Below are 8,227 nucleotides of genomic sequence, written 5' to 3'. Positions count from 1 at the left end.
CTTAAAAAGCTTAGCCGATTTGTCTAAGTGTTAAAATAGTGAATTTTTTTAATAGTTTTTAATTATTTTGAACTACTTCATTTTATTTCCTACATTCATCAAAAATTAATTTTTGTCTCGTGTAATTTTTGATACTTCTACAGTAAAAGTTTGATTATAAATGACATATTCACGTTAATACTACATTTATCTCAGGGGTCGGCAAACTGCGGCCCGCGAGGTACTTTTGATGAATGTAGAAAAAATTTTAATTCAATTTTTTTAAATCATAAAAAAAACGGTTTTACAATAAAAACTTACAATTAGGCTCTTAAATAAATAAATAAATTTCTTTAAAGGTGCTATTTTGCTGATTTTTTGTCATGTTTTTGGTTTAAAATAGTATTTTTTACTAATTAATATATTAACTTTTAAATAGCTGCGGCCCTCGAAGAGTTTTTTTTCTAAAAATTGCGGCCCGCAAGGTACATTCATGGTTTATCTTATAACGTTTTACTTAAAACTAAATAGATATATTATGCAATACTACGTACAAAAAACTTAAAAAACCTACAACTTTTCACTTATGAATTTTTTTTCTTATGCCGTATTAACATTGTATAGCAATGTAGCTATCGATATTATACTTTTGTTGTTCATTAAGATAGACAGTTTTTTAATAAATAGTTTGACATATAAAGTCATGTTGACAAAGTGTAGGTTTTGAATAGGTTTTACAAACTCTACAGTTTTTAGTAACATTTGTGATAACAAAATGGCTATTATTTAAAATTATAAGATAACTTTTTTTTGGTATTTTTTTCACAATGTGTTGCTGTTATAAAAAAAGTATTGAAAAATTAATAAAATTAGGTTGTTCGTCAACTTTTAATTTTTTGTCTCAACTTACGAATTTAAGTTGAAATTCATTTAACATACTTTTATAATAAAAATATGTATAAAAACTTTTAGAGTTCACTTACTTAGTCTTATAACTTTATTTCTAATTAAAATTTTAGCCCTTTGAATTAAGTTTGTCAAAATTCGTAGAGTGTATTAGTTTATTCCGATAAAGCTGTTCAAATGTTAAAGAACCAGTAAATAAAATAATAAAGAAATATGTTGTTTCTTATGAAAAATGAAGGGGTTTTAGGATTGACAGAGAATAATAAACATTCTAACAATACATAAAAAGCAATCACAAGCAAATTAATAAAATATTTAGACCAAAGTTATTTGAAATTTAATGAAAATTTTTGATTTCAGAAACTATTTTATTAAATAAAATTCAATGATTCTAAAATTAAAATTAATGTCAAATTTTTAATTTATATTTTAACTTTACCATCGAATATAAACATAAGTTATATTTTTTCAAAAAAAAAAAAGTAATTTCTATTTTAATTAGTTTATAAAACAGTTGTAAGGACAATTAAAAGATAAAACATTTTTTAGTTTCACCTTATTCGCTACGCCGAGCATATTTAATACAGACTAAAATTTAAAAAGGATTAAGAAATATAAAGTTAAAGATATTAAACAGGTTCTAGGTTTGTAATATGTTCAGGTTTTTAAGTTACAAAGTTTTTCACTTAGATTTATTATTATTGGTTTTGTAATTTACATCATTTAATTTTTTGTTTATTCCTGGATCAGATGATAATGATATTTTTTTAGTCCGAGCTAAAACAAAAATAAAATTTGCTAAACTTTTTCGCAATAACTTTGAGGATATAGAAAAAAAAAACAAATTTAACAGTCGATTTTGAATACTTGTTTTTATCTGATTTTGAATACTTCTGTTTAGTAAGTTCAAAAACTAAAACCTAAATTTTTAAAGACTAACAGAAAGTATAAAGTTATATTTTCAGTTACTTTACATTTTTGACAAGTTAGTCTTATTGTTTACTGATAAGGATAACAAAAATACTATTTTTTTGAAAACATAAGTTATAACCAATCATTTGTGTAAAAAAAAATCAAAATATAACACATTATTATAGCACTAAAAACAAAATTGCGCTGATGAAAATAGGTATCGCATACTAAGCATTGTAATAAGTGTGGGAATTTATTCAACCACGAAGTCTCAACACCAAATAAATAACAGAACTATTTTGGACGTTGTAGTCAGACAAAGTCCTTCTATCTTCCAATTGGTACTCGGCAAAGATCAAACGTTGCTGGTCTGGTGGGATACCTAAAAATATACTAAGTAGGAAAATATTCAAATATTAAACGAATTACGAATTAATTATTTTTTATGATAAACTTTACACTAAGTTCAAAGTTTTAATCTCAAGTATGTAATATGTATTTTTTTTTATATATGTAAAAAGTATAAGTACTGTTTAATTCAATATAAACATTTAAGTAGTTAGAAATCCAAACTTAGTGGACTTTAGTCTACTAATAAAAGGAACACTTTAAATTTATTTTATCAAGTTCTTTAAATTTTTTCTTAATAATTACTATAACTTTACAATTTATATAAACCTTCTTTGTCTTGGATCTTATCTTTGACATTTTCAATGGTGTCAGAAGCTTCAACTTCCAATGTGAATGATTTACCAATCATTGTTTTCACAAATACTTGCAATTTTCTCTATTTATAAGTTTTTAGTAAAGTCTAACTTATAATTTATTACTTTAACAAAAACTGAAACTGTTTTTTTTCTATATAAATAAATCGATAAAACATACAAACTTTAAAATTTTTTGTAAATTTTAGAACTTACTAATAACAAAGTCTTTATACTATAAATTTTATTACTAAATAATAACGAAGAGCTTTAAAAACTAAAGGCATAAACTTGTGTTATCTTTTTAATTTTTACTTTTATAACTAAGAAACTTATAGTAAAACAATATAGGAGAAAATTAAAGAGTCATTTTATACTACAAAAATTTCCAATACAAATAAATTAAGTTGTTTTTAACATTGTTAGCTATCTACACATTAATACTTTTTAATGTATTTAATATTTCTGAACCAAAACAATATGTAATCTAAATCTATCCTTGTATTAAAAAATTTTTAAGACTACCATTTTTTAGTGACGACTATAGTCAAACATTTATTTGTAATTCATTACATGTTTTGAAGATATAAAACTAACAAAAAAAATTTTTTATTTGAAGTTAGATGTTGAATGCATTAAGGTATAAAAAAATTATACTAAGCAAAAAAAAATTGCTGGTATTTAGAGATTTACTTGCTAATATTTTTTCAGAGAACACTAAGTATAGTAAGAGTTGATCCATTTTGAATGCCATAATCAGACAGAGTAAAAGGCCTTTCTTTTCTTCCATAGCTCAATTCATTTTCACCAAAACATACACTTTTCTGATGAAGTGGATACCCTAAGTTTTCAAATATTAACATGAGTTTTGTAAAAAAAATTAAGAAGTTGGGCTATATGTAAGTAATTTCTTTTATCTTGGCAAAAAAATATTTAGAATTAAACAAGTTCAATTTTTCTAAACTAAATTTCAGCAATGTATTAAGTTCCAATTAAGCTATTTAATAAAAAAACATGAATCCTATACTAGTTAAAGAAATTAAAAAGACTTTTTTAATGTACAACTGTTTAAAACTATAAAGCTTAATTTTTTGAATCTTAACTTAGTAAATGCTCAAAACACTTATCTAACAGTAAATTTTTGTTAAAGAGTTTTATTACCTTTTTCTTTAGCTTTATTTATGAAGTTTTCAATGGTTTCAGAAGCTTCAACTTCCAATGTGATTGTTTTACCAGTCAATGTTTTCACAAATATTTGCATTTTTTAGAGCTTAAGTAGCTGTAAAGATGTTTATATGTATACAAAGATTTAAAAAAAGTATTATCAGATAAAAGTTTTTTTTTTCTTTATAAGTAAACTAATTGAATATGAAAAATAATGTAATGTTAACTTTTAAATCAAATTACAAGCAATTCACTATTTGTACTTTCCTTGTAATTATTTCTTCAAACCTTTACTTCTATATTCCAAAAGCAATTATTTGTAAACATTATGTCTGTAGCATAATAAAAATTTAATTAATAATAAGTTTGAAATTAAAATTACAAGCAGTAAACTGTTTGTACTTTTCATATAACTATTTCTATAACATTTTATTTTTATATTACAAAGGCAATTTTCATTATATATATTTTCTGTAGCATAACTTTATCTATGATAATATTAAATTTAAGTTAAAATTGTGTTTTTATCTTTGCAATGAAAAGTTTTTTATTGAACAAACTAATCTAGCCTTTTTAAATGAATTATTTTTTTTGTCTATTCATAAGAATGTGTGAATTACATAAAAAGCATTGACAATACTGGTGTTTTAACTTTAAACTTTTGTATTCAAAAGTAATTTATTGAATTTAACTACAATAGAATTTCTGTTTGAACTAGTTATGTACTTAGAGTAAAATTTTTTAATAAAGAACTTTTTAATTATAATAAAGAACCATCCTATGAGATGAAAATAAAAATTTTAAATCAATTAATAAAAATTAAGAACACCTAAAAATTAAACTATCTACTATGTAATATGTTTTTAATATGTTATTGAACAATAAATAAGCTTTTGGCAAAAAGTATGGTCTAAGGACCTGGTCAACGAAACACCTTTTGGTTATCCAGTCGTACACCACATGCTTTTACAATTTTTATATAAAAGCTACTAATGAAAAGTAGTATAAGCTGTCGCAGACAATTCAAAGAGCATTCAAAGGTCGAGTTCTAAAGCTGCTAATAATAAAAATACGTAACACCCAAAATGTAAAACAGTAAAGAAAAATAGGACTTAGAATCAAATTAAAAAAGATTTATTTGTTAACTTGCAATAATAAGCCGTCAAGAATATAATATCAATATATCGACCAGCATGAAAATAGTGAAAAGATTCAGTTTGAGTTTAATTAAAAAATCAATAACATATGTGTTTTAGTTTAGCTGCGTATAAACTAAAATTTTAGAGAACCGCTCAACTCCCACCCGGGCACAATTTTCACCCAATAAGATCCGAGAACCGCTTACCGACCAAGGGTTAGGGGTAACAGTGGTAGTGAATAAAAAAAACAAAGTTTGGAATTGTGGGTATACAAAAATTTTAATAAATCTTATTACACTAAAAATAAGCTTACTCGAGCAGAGTTTTTACATTGTGCTCAAAAAACTCAACTTGTTTTACTAAACTAATTTACATAAAAATATTAGATTATACTATAGTATATTAGTTTATCCTAATAATGGCAAAATAACGCTTAGTTTTACAAATAGCTTCACCAATAATTTTAAGCCAAAATAAAACAGTTAAAACTTGTTCGCAAAAAAAAAATTCTTTATAGCCGGATTGCGGTGCGTATTTTGTATATTTTGTATTGTTCAAGAATAGTTTTCTTTTATGAATCGGGACAACGTTTAAATAACGAATATGTTTTTAAACACTATCTACTGTTCTTAAAACAAGCAAGTCATTCAGAGTGTGAATAAAATCTATAAAAATAAATTGATTTAGAGCCGAAGACAAGTTATAACTATTCAATATTATTACAACACTTTTTTATACAAAAACATTATTTTTTGTGAAACTTTGGGAGCTTAATAAATTTAAAACAAAAGTTTTCAATCACAATTAATTGTATTTTAGTTTTGATATTAAGTACTTGCTATTTTGAAGAATAAAACAAATTAAAGTTGTATAATTTATAAAGTAATTTATCAAAATTGCAACTAGATAGTACAACAAATTTATAATAAACAGTAAGCTTTTGCAGTTATAAGTAAAACTTATACTTTAGGAAAAATTGTATATTGAACTATAAAAAAATCAATGATATCGATAAGTTTATATAAAATAAACCACAGTGCATGCAAAATTATAAAACTTATGATAAAATATTATAAAATTTTTAGACATCAGTTTAAAATTTATGTCAGTAAGTTTTTTTAAAATATTTGTTTCATATAGTTTGTTGACCTCCATAAAATACGCTCAAAGTATTGATCCTAGGACTTGGTGCACGAAAAAACCTTTCGGTTATTGAGTCGCACACCATGGATACATTTTAATGTCTTACCCAGGACAAGTCAAGCACAATAGTTTATCCGCTTATTTATCTTAAAGTTATATAACCTCTTCAAAAAATAAAATGTAGAATCATTTCTGTAAGTTAGCACGTTTTAAAAGCTAACAGTAGCTAAATTGCAACAGAATATTCAACAATCTTTAATTATATGAAAATATATTACATAGTAAATGTTTTATTTTTTAAATTGATAATACTACTTTTTTAGCGTAAATAGTTTTTCTTAGATAATTCTTAAGTTATTATTTTCTTATCATAGGTTGTTAAAAGATTTCATTTAAGTACAAAACAAGTTTAAACAATAATAAATTTCATTGTATTTAAATTCAAAAAGTTATTTTTGAATATTAAACAATAAAATTAAAACACCAGTAAAGTCAATGATTATTATAAAGTTCATAATTTCTTATGAACAGACACAAAAACTTATTTAAAAGCCCAAGATCAGGTTTTTCCATTACAAACTTTTCTATTTAAAAATGTTGAGCATAAAATTACTATTAATTTAATATTATTGTAAATAAATTTATATTACTGACAATAGGTTTAACAAATAAGTGTTTTTGGTATTCATAAAACTTTACTTATTAAAAATTAAGTTTAATAGAAACAGTTATATGAAATGTAAAACTAGTGTATTAGTTTCAATTTTATATTAGAAGTAAATATTAGTTGATTTCTTGTATTCATTTTTGCTTACAAATAAAATAGAAAAACTAGTTTTACTTGGTAGCATTTTGTGGGCAACCAATTTATAAATACAAATATCTTTACAGCTTTTCAAAATAAAAATGCAAATTTTTGTAAAAACTTTTTCTGGTGAAACCATCACATTGGAAATTGAAGCTTCCGACAGCATTGAAGAGCTTAGAAATAAAGCTAAAGAAAAAGGTAGTGAAACTTTTTTAAAATAAATTAACTGGCAAAATGATATAACTGAAATATTAAACAGTTGTAGATTTATTGTTTGTTTTTAAGTAAATTACTTAATTGTTACTTTTTACGTTGCTCAAGTAAAGTTTATAAAAGTTTATTTTTTTGGTAAAAACTCTTTCGCCAAGATAATTATTTTTATACAAAGTTCATGTTATTATTTGAAAACTCAGGTCACCCAGTAGATCAGTCACGCTTGTTTTTTGGTGAAAATGAATTGAAAGATGAAAGAAATTCAAGGCCTTCTACTTTGTCTGATTATGGAGTTGAGAATGGATCAACTCTTACTGTAGTTAGTATTCTGTATTATAAATATGGGCAAATAAATCACTAAATATTATTGAAAAAAAAAATGTGTAGTATAAGTTTATTTGGTCTTTTCAGATAAATACTTAATATATAATGCATTGAAAATTTAGCATCGAGTAAAAAAACATTACTAGTTATATATTTTCGAAATATTAAATTAAAAATAAATATTTGACTATAGTCAGAAACATTAATACAAGTCTAATATAAGGATAGCTTAGATAACAAGTTGTCTTAATATGGAAACATTAAATACATTAAAATGCAAAATGTGTAGATAGCTTACAATGCTAAAAAAAACTAAATTTATTTGTATTGGAAATTTTTGTACTATGATATGACTTTCAATTTATAAAAAGTTTTATTTTAAATTTCTTCACAAAACTTAAATTTATAAACAAAACAGAAGTTCATGTGTTAAGTTGTCAAAGGTCTTCTATATTATTTTTCGTCTTAAAATTTATAGTACATTAACTATCTTTAAATATTACAAAATATTTTAAAAGCTCGTTTATGTTATTTTTTATATTCACATTGAAATTTTTTCTGCAAGTTTAAAACTATATGTTAAACTTTACTAAAAACTTATATATAGAGAAAAATTAGAATATTTGTGAAAACATTGACTGGTAAAACCATCCCATTGGAAATTGAAGCATCTGATACCGGTGGAGATATCAAAACAATGATCCAAGAAAAAGAAGGTTTGTTTAGCTTGTAGATATACAACTTTTAAGATAATATATTAAAGAACTTGGTAAAAATATTTAAGCTGTTCAATCTATTAGTAGACTTATGTCTACTAAATTCGGATGTATAGCTTTAATGTTTATTATGAATTAAACAGTACTCATACATTTTACATACACGAAAATAAAATACAATAATAGTATATAATTGAGGTATAAAATTTGAGCTTATGT

General features: G+C 23.5%; 1 pseudogene across 1 annotated transcript in view; it reads right to left on the bottom strand.

Annotated features, from left to right (window-relative positions):
- Nucleotides 1–2,054: 2,054 nt before the first annotated feature.
- LOC145843913 (polyubiquitin-C-like) overlaps nucleotides 2,055–8,227 on the bottom strand; it is a 92,720-nt pseudogene continuing 86,547 nt past the window's right edge. Inside the window, exons 16-17 of the transcript XR_014370261.1 lie at nucleotides 2,476–2,584; nucleotides 2,055–2,179 (exon numbers count right to left, since the gene is read on the bottom strand). The product of XR_014370261.1 is annotated as a polyubiquitin-C-like (transcript). The remainder of the gene's footprint in view (nucleotides 2,180–2,475; nucleotides 2,585–8,227) is intronic.

Source organism: Thalia democratica, chromosome 9, assembly GCF_965202585.1.
Source record: "Thalia democratica chromosome 9, ktThaDemo2.hap1.1, whole genome shotgun sequence".
NCBI classification, from domain to species: domain Eukaryota; kingdom Metazoa; phylum Chordata; class Thaliacea; order Salpida; family Salpidae; genus Thalia; species Thalia democratica.
The sequence above is the reverse complement of the archived record's forward strand: the minus strand, read 5'-3'. Positions and strand labels throughout refer to the sequence as shown.